General features: G+C 42.6%; 1 long non-coding RNA gene across 1 annotated transcript; it reads right to left on the bottom strand.

The window, feature by feature from the left end:
- Positions 1 to 366: 366 nt before the first annotated feature.
- Positions 367 to 9147, bottom strand: LOC107311360. The gene is made up of 3 exons (XR_001554019.2): positions 9000 to 9147; positions 8559 to 8668; positions 367 to 1943 (listed from the first exon to the last, which is right to left on the bottom strand). It is a non-coding gene; the product is annotated as an uncharacterized LOC107311360 (long non-coding RNA).
- Positions 9148 to 11198: the final 2051 nt, after the last annotated feature.

Raw genomic sequence — 11198 nt, 5'->3', positions numbered from 1 at the left:
TTACTGTGATGTGTGTGTGAGTGCATACTGAACATAAGGTTTTTACTCTCTGCACATCTTCCTCATCCTGCTGTGTCATCTAATAGGTGAGAATGCTTGTTTGTGAGGTCCATACTTCTCTGTGTGTGTGTGTGTACTACTCTGAAGTCTTTCAACCCACCACTTCCTCAGAGAAATCAGTAGTGGCTCTTTCTTCAAACTAAAAGTAGCACAAATGAGGTTTTAATAATGGGGATCGGTTGAGGACACAGAAACACCATTAGAAGCAAATGAAGATGAAGGAGCAGACTGCCTGTCTGACTAAGCAGAAGTTTATCTATTTCCTCTAGGTTAGGAAGGCATACAGCTATTTCAGATCTTTAACTGGGGAAAGAAATACAGCATGCCGTGCCAGAAGGAATGCTCACTTCATCTACATGCAAGAGTTTTTTCTAACCTTGGTGACCACACAACCCAGATCCAAAGTTCTCAGCAGTATCACGAATGGAGGGAATTGTCAGTCAAGGAAATGTTTCAACACATTCCTCTTTGCCCAGAAATGTAAGAGACCATCTGGAATTAGTGTTGAATATTTTTGCTAATGACCTCATGATAGAATATTGAGAATGTTTATTAAATTTACAGATGACACAAGGCAGGAATGACTTGTGAGTTTGACAGAGGACAGGATTAGAATTCAAAATGATCCTGCCAAACTGGAAGAATGCTCTGGAAAACAAAACAACAGAACGCGGTTCAACAGGGACACACGCAAGGCATACACTTGGTCAGGGATAATCAGCAGCATAAGCCCATAATGAAGAAGAATTTTTTGTGGAAAATTTGCAGAAAATTAAAGGAGAAAACCCTGGTGAATCACAGAAGGATCTGTCAAATAAGCCAACTGTGTCATACTTCTTTGAAAATGCCTACTATTATCCTGGGATATACCCACCTGCATATTGGCTTGAATCTAAACAACTTTTGAGCATGCCCCTTCTTTAAAATGCCCAGAAACTGTTCCTACATGCTCAGAATGGGTATTCCCATTGCACCAGGAGCTTGCTCTTCTCTCTCATTTGGGGATGTTTGGTGACGTTTTGCTTGCCAGCTCCTGAATACCTCAGGTATGCCTGAGTGAAAGACACCTGCTGGCCTGCAGATGACCCGGGCAGACCTTCAATTTCCCCTACGTCCCTGAAATCATTTGAGTTGGAAGGGACCCTTAAGGGTCATCTAGTCCAACTCTCATGGTGATGTGAGCAGGGAACATGGCAGGTGTGAGACATGAGGCAGCAGATCAGCACATTTGCATGCCCCTCGTTTAACATTCCTGCAAGTCTTGCTGTCTCCAGGTGGGCTGAGCAAGCAGCAGCAGCCAAGCGTGTTCCCCCTTGCTGAGGGAGTATCTTTTTCTACATCTTAGCCAGCATGAAAGGCAATGAGGGTGGGCAAAATGATCCTGCCAGACCAGTACGTAGCAGGAAAGGTCATGATCTGTTGTGTTCTTGGAAAGCAATTTGCAAAGCAGTAGCCTGATAAATTTTAATTGGGAAGTCCCGGATTTTGAAGCCTTCCCAAAGGGAGTTTAAATTAGCATTTCTTCCACTTATTAGAAATTATCACCTCTATGTTCGTTCTGGTTTGCTCTCAACAATGTTCCAAGCAAGTAATTTTTAACTCCTATGATTCACATGATCCCTGACTAATAGTGCCCACAATGGAAAATTCGAGGAGTTTCGTGATGAAAACCATATTTAGTGCTAATGGTATCCATATATAGCAGGGACTGACGGGAATATAGCAACAAAAGGCTACTACTGGTAAAGATAGGAAATGAAGCCTCTGGAGTGAGACGTTTTGTAAAATGACATTTAAAGGATGTACTTGAAATATTTTCGTAGGAGATGAAATATCACGGTTCTCCACATTTAGGCTTGATGTTTGATCTTCTTGTTCAGGTTCTAGGGAAAAAATGCACAAAGATAAAAAAAAATCTTCTCTTCATCTCCTGGTTTTTAACTTAGTTGCCTCTTCCCCTTTCAGCTTTGGCCCCTCCCATGTTCCACATCACTGCAGGGTTATTAATCAGTTGTGATATCCACATGACCTCTAGTTTCAGGTCTCTTTGGTCCCTCTACTCCACTAGCTGAACTATTTCTAATTGGCTAATCAGCTTATCCGGTTTGGTCCTTGATGCAAACCAGGTCTAGACATGATCTATTCCTGGGAGGCCCCTGGGTTCAAGGGGCCAATCTCACACTCTGTCCATCACTATTGTCAGCACAGTACCCTATCTCAAAGACATGCCAATGAACATTAGTGAGAGATTAAAATGACAGCCTTGGTTTTCTTACATGCCTTTTAATCATCGTAACATGCAGTCTAATGTTTCACTCTGTCTTCTCTCTTCTGCAAGAGCATGTTCTCAAGGAAGAAACCAGGAAGGACGAGAGCGGGTCAAAGACCACAGCAGGGTGAGAGCAGTGGAAAGGAATTGAAATGGAGGTTGGGGGAGGAGGAGGAGGAGGAGGAGGAAGGAAGAGACAAAAAACAAGTCCAAATCTGGTGGCCAGACACGGAGCGACAAGGCTAGAATTTCAGTTCCTCCATGTGGCTCCAGCTGGCTGACATCTTATACCACTCACACTGGCATGCCATAGGCATTTGCCAATGGTGGTGCCTGTGGAGGGCTGTCCAAGATCCATAGTCATACACCTGAAAGGCAATTTTCTCAAATGCTGCTCATCTCTAATTGTCCCGGGAAGTGCTGGAGGGCTTGAAAATCAAGCTGTCTTTGTTGAAGTGCCTGCATATGGACTTAGCATCTGGCTTTTTGCCCTATGGATTTCTGAAAAAGCCTTAGCCTGGTCATTTAGCTGTGCCTTGTGCCATTATCACCCATTTCAACAAATGACAATCAGAGGGCTCCATGCAATAGGATCAAATATTAATTCCTTCTTGGTCTCTCCAGGCAGTGAATAGTTGCTGGCTCTTCTCAAACAAGGCCCCATTCTCTGCAATGTTGTGTTGGTGTTAAAGGTGGATGCTCTTGTATGAATATCTGCTGCATGGGCAGCCATAAAGAAGGTCTCCCCATGCCTCAGATGGAGAGCTTTGCAGCAGTGTTAACAGCATGCACAATCAAAGTGAATGACCTCACTTGTCCGAGACTTCCTCGTGCTCAGCCAGCTCTGAATGAAGACAGAGCAAGTTCACACCTGCCTGCAAAATGCCATATGGACATCATCTGTAACAAACTTGCTCAGATGCTTCCTTCCTAAAGGGCATTCAAATTTTGCTAGATGTATTTTTTCCTCTCACAGTCATGCTTCTACTGAAAATTTTAGCTAAGGTAACATCAGCTCCTTAGCTTTTAAACTTCCTGGTCCAAAATTATTTGGCTGGTGGGATGTGTGAATTCCTTTAGCCAACCAGTGGAGCATGTAATTAGCTCTATATGCACGAATGAATTACGCATATGTTTAGCTATGTGGCTTCAGCTGGTAGCTGATCATGAGAAGTTTTCAGCTAGAAAAGGAAACTGGTGAGAAAATCAGGAAAGGCTGTGAAGCAGGCGGTGCACAAGAGGTCTCGGGTTTTCCTTTTCCCCTTTCTGACTGATACTGCTTGCATCCCTGTTTTTGCGCTGTGCTTTCCCTGAGATGTATATTCCCCAGCAGATGCTCGGAGCATCCTGCATGTCATGCTCTCTTTCAAGTTCCTCACATTCTGCTGTCACACAGCACCAAGCTTGGGGGATATTTCTTGATCTGTTAAGGATTATATTTCCCCAGTTTCAGAGGTTAGCTCAAGCCCTGCTCACCCTAAGTAGGTGATGGAAGCAGAGCCTTGCAATGTCACTTGGACAGTTTATTGAAGTTACTGTTTATGTGTGTGTTACTAAGGTTGTTACAATATATGGTCAGATTGCCTTGCTTAAACTACCTCATGGTTCAAGTACATCACACTTGCAGACAGAATATGCCACAAGGGCAGCTGTCTCATTGAACAGTTGTACCACTTTGCTCCTCTTTGCTATCTATCCAGCTTTTATTTTTCTAAGGATGTGAGTCTAAAAGCGGGTCAGAGTTGAGAAGCAATTTGGCAATTTTTCTAAGCCTTTCTCAAGGTGCAGAAATGGGCTCATATTGAGTTGGCCTCCTCTGAACAAGGGGAATGTAACCCTGCTGGTAGCATCATCATATATATTATTTATATAGCGAGTTTGAAGTTACAGAGTTCAGACTATTATATATATTTTTATATATATATATATATATATATATATTCCTTTTTAGGTGGAAAAAATGATTAGAATGTTTTGCATAAGCAAAATTTATCCTGTCCTTTTTAATACTCAATTTCTGTAAGACACCCTGGCATGTCAGAACTATTATTTCTTAATATAAATAATACTCTCCTACACAGACTTTCTTCCTGTGAAAATCCATCCTTCTCTTTAGAACAACACCATGCCCATGGAGTAGGATGGATAGAAAGTAATAAAACAGTGGCTCTTTCAACAGACTATCAGACCTCACTCAATTCCGTGGTAAGAGTAGACCAGGAGTGGATTCAGTGTAAATGCTGTCATCTTTTTCAACCATGCTTCCAAAAGAAGCCTTGTACCAAACCGCAGCATTGAAGACCTGGATCAGTGCTGCCTAAAGTCAGCAGAAGTCTCTGGGCCACCTCTACAGTCCCCAGGCATCCAAATGAACACTATCCAACTAGGCAGCGCAGTCGTTGTCTCTCCCCTGACCTCTGTGATTCCAGACAAGGCCACACAATCTGCAGATGGGGAAATGCTGAATAGCAAGCATTTCGGCCTCTCACAGATGTGGTTAAATTATCTTAATGTATTTAAACAAAGTGTAATGTCAAAGTAGCGTAAATACCATATTTCAGCAAAATGGCTGCTTCTCCAGAGTTCCTCAAGTCAATGCCAAATGAAATACTTCTCACTGTTTATTCACAAAATTCTTTCTTACCCACTGAATTTTCATGTTGCTGGGTTGGGCCAAATAATCAGTTTCCTTTTTAAAATAGAAGAACCATTAGTGCATTCCAATAGGCTTTTCACGCTAAGTTAGGAACCCTTGTGAAGTGCAGTATGATTAGCCTATGTCGGTTTTAATTACTGCTGACTGGAGCCTACCTGCGGGGAAACTCTGAAGAAGCAGACAGAGTTTCAGCCCTGCACATTTCTATGTTTCCGGAGGAGCTGAAGGAGGAATCTTGAAGTTTATGGTAGCCATTTGATGTATCAGTGGCATTTCTACTCTTTAAACAGGATGCCCTTTGTGTTAAGAAACACACCTGCACCACTTCAGAGATTAATGGGCTATTCCTTGGCAGCTCTTGTGGACATTTCAGTTGTCCATTAGGATGATATAAGACCAGAGGAGAATTTTTTTGATCAGCTTTAATTGAATGGTAATCTCTACTCAAAGTAACCTCAGTTTGCTGGGAAACTTGTAAGACTCAGGATGAGGAATAAAGAAATGACAGAGGCCCCCAAAAATATAAATCCTCCTCCATTAGTAAGGTCTCTATTGTGAATGAGTTAACTTTAAAAGAAGCATATTACTAAGTATTTTATCAAAGCAAACATTTAATCAAAGTGAAAGGAAGAGATACTAGTCCCCTTCTGGAATGGGATGGAGACTGCCAAGATGTGTTTTAATTGCTTAAGAAAACAAACTATGTCAAACACTGGGTTTTAAGCAAGCAGATGCTCATTTATCATTCGTTTTTGTCTGTGTACGCTTGGGATCCTGCTGAACATGAGTTTTCTGAAATGGAAATGACCATATGGCCAATACCTTCAGAATGAATTCAACATGCCCTGCCTCATGTGAAATGTGTTCTTTTAATGGTGCTTTTCTTTTTACTTCTTCTCTTTTCCTCTTTTCCTTTTCCTTTTTCATTTCCATTTTCTTTTTCTTTTTTTCTTTTTTTTTTTTTTTCTTTTCTTTTCCTTTTTCTGCTACTTTATGGGACAATGAAAACAGAACATCTGCAGTCTATGACCAATGCTGTGCACTACTGACAGTCTGGATATTCTGCAAGAGCTGTGCTTTCACAGGTCCATTTCTTTTAGAGGTTATCTCACACACACAAAAAAGAACCCTTTGCTACTGAATTAACCCTAATCTTAATGATTCCAGAAGGACCTTGAGAGGCAGCTTGCAGCTGCCCATGGGCTGTGCAGGGCTGTTCAGGACTGAGAGTGGAGTACTGGTATGTGGAAGATGTTCTGGGACCTCAGCAGTTCACTGGACCTCAAATGTCTGGAGCTGGTGGCTGAAGCAGTGCTGAGGATCCATCAGAACCATACCACTATGCTGAACAATGACAGAAGAGTTAATTTGCTGCCCAAAAGAGACGATGTCTGTTTTGCTGCGATAAATGAAAAGCATTACATCCACTGAGCACGGACAATTCCTCACCAAGTGTTGTGCGTAGCCTTCTCATACCACAAACCTGCTGAATCTGGCCCGACTAATGACCCTGCACATGTCTCGAGACTGTAGCTCTCACCCTCCTCATAGAGACACAAGTGCAGTCAAGGATTCTGCAAACATAGCCCAGGGACATCATTCAGAGATATCCACACTGTCTTAGTCAGGACTGTTCTTCTGCACAGGGCTGGAGATGAATCTGGAGGAACAGTGTGACCTCTTACGAAATTGGTTGTGCCTATCCCTGCAGTTTTTGTAGACACTCAGAGCAATCTTGGCTCTGTTTGGGTTGTAAGCCCTCTGCCCTTGGCAGCACATGGAGTACCAGATTTGAGCCTCAAACCTTGTAAGGGACAAGATCAGAGAGTATGGGGCTTGCAGATGTATTGTTCTAAGGATGTGAAAACAAACAGTGTGAGGCAGAGGCAGAAAAATCTGGGCCATGAGAGCTGTTCAGCAGGGCAGCATCCTCACAGCCCCAGTCCTCCCCAAGGTAAGGGAAGCCGAAAGCACCAAAGAAGCTTTCTCCTCCAGACTGAGGAACTAGTCATGCACTTTCCAGAGCAGACAGAGTGTGGGGCATTCCCCAAAGCCATGTTTCTGCACTGACCCCATCTTTGTACTAACATTTATCTCAGCTGTTTCCTTGCTCAGCAGAGAACCTGTGGTTCATCTGCCTCCCTGTTGGTATCACCCCTGTCCTGCCCCACTGCTGCCCCTCCACCTCCCCTCTGCTTGTGGCACTAACTCAGCCGGGTGTCAGCCAAGAGCTGCCCTAAAGCTCTGTGAGCAACAAGTGACACCAGCAGGCATTAAGTGGGAGCTCTATCAGCATGGTGAGCAATATATCACCACAGTGACTGGTATTTTTGACGCCTCGTAAAGCCACACTTGAAACTGTAGCACCCCAGAAGGATCCTTTGCTGACCTGTGCTGATGCAAACAGCAACAGAAGAGATTCATTGAGTCTGCATACACATCTAGCAGTTATAACGCTCTATATTATTAGATGCCACAATCATAGCAAATACAAATACAACATGCCCTGCATGTGATGTAGCTGCTCACCTCCACTTAAGCCCTGGGCTATGGCAGCAGGGAGGACAGCAGGCAATAGCAGCTGTGTTGCAGACCTCTTCTCACCTGCTTCCAGAGGGAGTGAACCCCAGTTTCTGCATATCCAGCTACCTGAAAAAATATCTGCTGCCTGGAAGGTCCCCAGTGGACCAGGAAAAGAACCAGTCACTTACGCTCTGCACAACACCAAAAAGTACCACTGTAGCTGCCCAAGAAGCAATTGGTCATATTGGTCCGGGTTCACTAGTTCACCTGAGACTGTCCTCCACAAATAAAGGCACACTGATGTTCAGCATGCTACTCTGATTTTCTTCTAACATTCAATTAACTGCTGAAACTTCAGAAAGTAATTCATGTAGGTGTCCCATCTCAACAAATGCCTTTTGAACTGTGACCTTCTCTAAGGAAATTAGTTTTTTTTACCTTGAATTATCTGCGAGTCGTGCCCTCTATCTTATCTTTTATTTCTGGTGATAGCATCTTAGTGTCAGCTCTCAGGAAGGTTAGCTGATGGATAGGAATGGAAGGTGCAGCCTATCGTCAAATATACTGGCTGTGTTTGGTGTTGATATTCAGGAAGCCTTTCTTCATGTCTTTAGTTCTGTCTGGGCTCCTTTTGCTTTTTTTCCTTTCTTTTATTAGGGTTCAGAGGAGTTCCAGGAGGTCCCTCGCTGACCCCAATGCTTTGTGAAATTTGGCCATCTTCTACTGTCATACTTGCAAGCATTTCTTCACAAAAATGTTTCTTTTTTGCTTTACTTATCTCATGCTTTTGTGCTTGTTTGTTTAAGGTCCCCAAAGCACTGTCCAAGAGGGTTGAACTCTGTGACTTGTGGGCAATATGCCACGTCCACAAACCAAAAACAGTGAGCTTTCAGTCCCAGAGAGGTTTCCTCTTGCTCTCTGGTCCTTTCCAACCTCAGTGACTCTATGATTCTATGATTCTGTGACTCTATGATTCTATGATTCTATGATTCTACTCACAGTAACCGTGTAGTAACAGCAGTGTTGAGTGACTGAACTTGAGCTGCTTACCTCAGAGGTACATCTCACCCCAGAGGGTGTTGCCACCTTGACAAATCAGCAATGGTAGAGATGCTCCATGCGCACTTTGTCATCATCAGCTTACGATTATGTCACTGTTCCTGGAAGAAATGATGAAATGAATTTTATAAGTATGTATTTATCTATTCTGAACATATATGCATATATGAATCAGTATTATTCCTTTCCTAACACCTGAATTTTAGAAATCCCATAGCATTTGTAAGGTTTTCTGCTCAGCCTTAACTGTCTGAAGCATGTTCCCTGAATTGAGGGAAATCAAATTATCAGCCTCCAGTGAGGGAGGCAAACTAAAAGCTTCAGAAGTCTCAGATGCCTTTTGCTCAAGCATCTAAGGTGACATTAAGTGCTGATTGTCCTCTGAGAGTGTTATGAGGGGTTAACTTGCTGGAGGCCAATTCACACTCTCACCTGCAGAAGGAAGGTCTAGGGGAACATTTAAGGGATCTGTAGTTTCTCAACTGATAGGGAATGTTATGCTCTTCTGCATCACACAAACTGTGATGATTTGGGAAGTTTGTCTTCACACAGACTACAAACCCTGATTAATGTGATATTGTTGCTATGGTCTTTGCCCTATCACACAGTGTTTTCTGTTTCTGCCCGTGCCGACAAGTCCTTTAGCACCAGTCTAAGGGCAACGAGTAATAACAGAGACAAACGGAGTCATAATGACCGTCCTCGGAGCAAACAATTGATATGGTAATGACGTCGGTGGGAACGTGGCTCATATCTACAAAGAGAGGGATGGGAGAATGGAAATAGGACAGGGCAAAGAACTGAAGGGATTACAAAAGCTTTTTGAAGAAGACTTGTGAGATTTTTTCAAGGACCTAGAATCAGTTTTGGGGAGAAGGAAGAATCCAGTGTGACTTTTGTACTGAACGCAAGTCTGATGTATCTGTTGAACTGACCCAAACTTAAAATTACTCCAGAACAGAGAGAACAATAAGAGAAAGAAATGTGTGCAGATCTTTATAATTTGATTTTCATCTTCTGTGCTGAGAAAGGAGCTAAATGTTCCCAAATCCCATCTCAATCCCAAGGCTCATTACATTTTCAAACTACCTATCACATACTCTAAACTTACAAGGAGCAACCAGATCTTCCAGTCGGCCACGGTCCTGAAGAACAGGGTAATGGCTGGAAAACAAAGCAGTTTTGTGTGAAGCTCCACCTCCACACAAAGCCAGTGCCTTTTGCACGTTTCAAGACTGGCGGTGAAGAAGGGTTCTGCAGCCTACTGACATAGATAGGGCAATGGACTGGGGCTCTTGAAATATTTATGTGAATACCTACTTGAGCCAAGCCATGAGCAGTGGCTTTCCATGCAGTCAGTCTTTTTAGTTTGTGTTTGTTCCCACCAATGATCTGCCCCATTTCTTTTAGGAAAAAAAAGAAAAAAAAAAGAAAAAAAGAAAAAAAAGCTGTTGTCAATGAAAGACCTCAAAGAATGGAAAATCTGGAAGTCTCATGAGAATCTACTGCAGTGCTAATGCCTTCGTGGCTTCTGCTCTTAATTATTTGCACTTCAACTTACACATTTCCAAGCAAAGAACCCCTCTTTCTAGATACTTTTTGCGCAGACACTTTGAAACACCAGTTGAGTTGTCTCTTAGATGCCTCTTTGATCAGCCAAATAGATAGAGTTCCTTAAGTCCCTCTGAAGGGCTCAGTTTTCTAACCAAGAACTGTTTTTATGCAACCTAGGATCTGAGCTAAACAAAGAGGAGGGAAGAACTTTGGACAGATCGTGTCTTGAGAAAAGGCTTAGGAGATGGACTTTGTTATCTAATTACATTTGGTGTTAATAAAAACCTGATTATACAGCTATAAATTCTGCAGTTTTTATTGTTTTGCTGTGACAAAGACCTGAGTCATCCATTGCGCTTCTCTGTGTATATCTTCCCTTCAAAATGATTGTAACAAGCACGATTATATTACATCAATATAAATCAACAGTGATGCCCTGTCCTGGTTAAAATATATTGACGCTTTATTCACAACATCACGAGTTTCTTTTTAGGCATTTTCGAAAGTATAAATCTCCCTTTCAGAGATCTCAGTAGCAAAATTAGCATTTGCTTTTTGTCCCTGTGCTCACAATTTTTTCATGGTTGTCAGTCCTAGTATTTGGCCTTCAGAGCTGTCTGACGGGAAGCATAAATCAGGCATGTAAAATGCAGCGTATGAAAATGCAGACTCAGTTTTCTGCAAGAAAAGTTTCGTTTTCATAGGTGTAAAAGCGGAAGTGAATCTTGGTTTAAAAGGTTGGACACAGCTTTACGGCTTCAGAAAACTGCACCACTGCGTTGCTGCAGTGAGAAAATTCTTACTGGCTAACTAAAGGCCGGTAAATTGTAACACGCTACTGAATCTCCCATGGAAGAAAACATGATCTCATAATGGAAAAGTTCACTGGGGTATATTATTACTGGAACATGTCCTCTAAGAATAAGGGCAGAAGCTTGTAATGGATATGGTGCCAGCACAATGGCACATGAGTGTACTCTGCAATCCACATGTCTCTGCACAGCTTCTCTTCCCACAGAAAGGTCAATGACAGAGAGGCAAGAGGATAGATACTGATTTATGTGCCCACCACCCTGC

Source organism: Coturnix japonica, chromosome 3 (genome assembly GCF_001577835.2).
Source record: "Coturnix japonica isolate 7356 chromosome 3, Coturnix japonica 2.1, whole genome shotgun sequence".
NCBI classification, from domain to species: Eukaryota; Metazoa; Chordata; class Aves; order Galliformes; family Phasianidae; genus Coturnix; species Coturnix japonica.
Note: the sequence above shows the minus strand (reverse complement) of the source record. Positions and strands in the feature narration are given on the sequence as shown.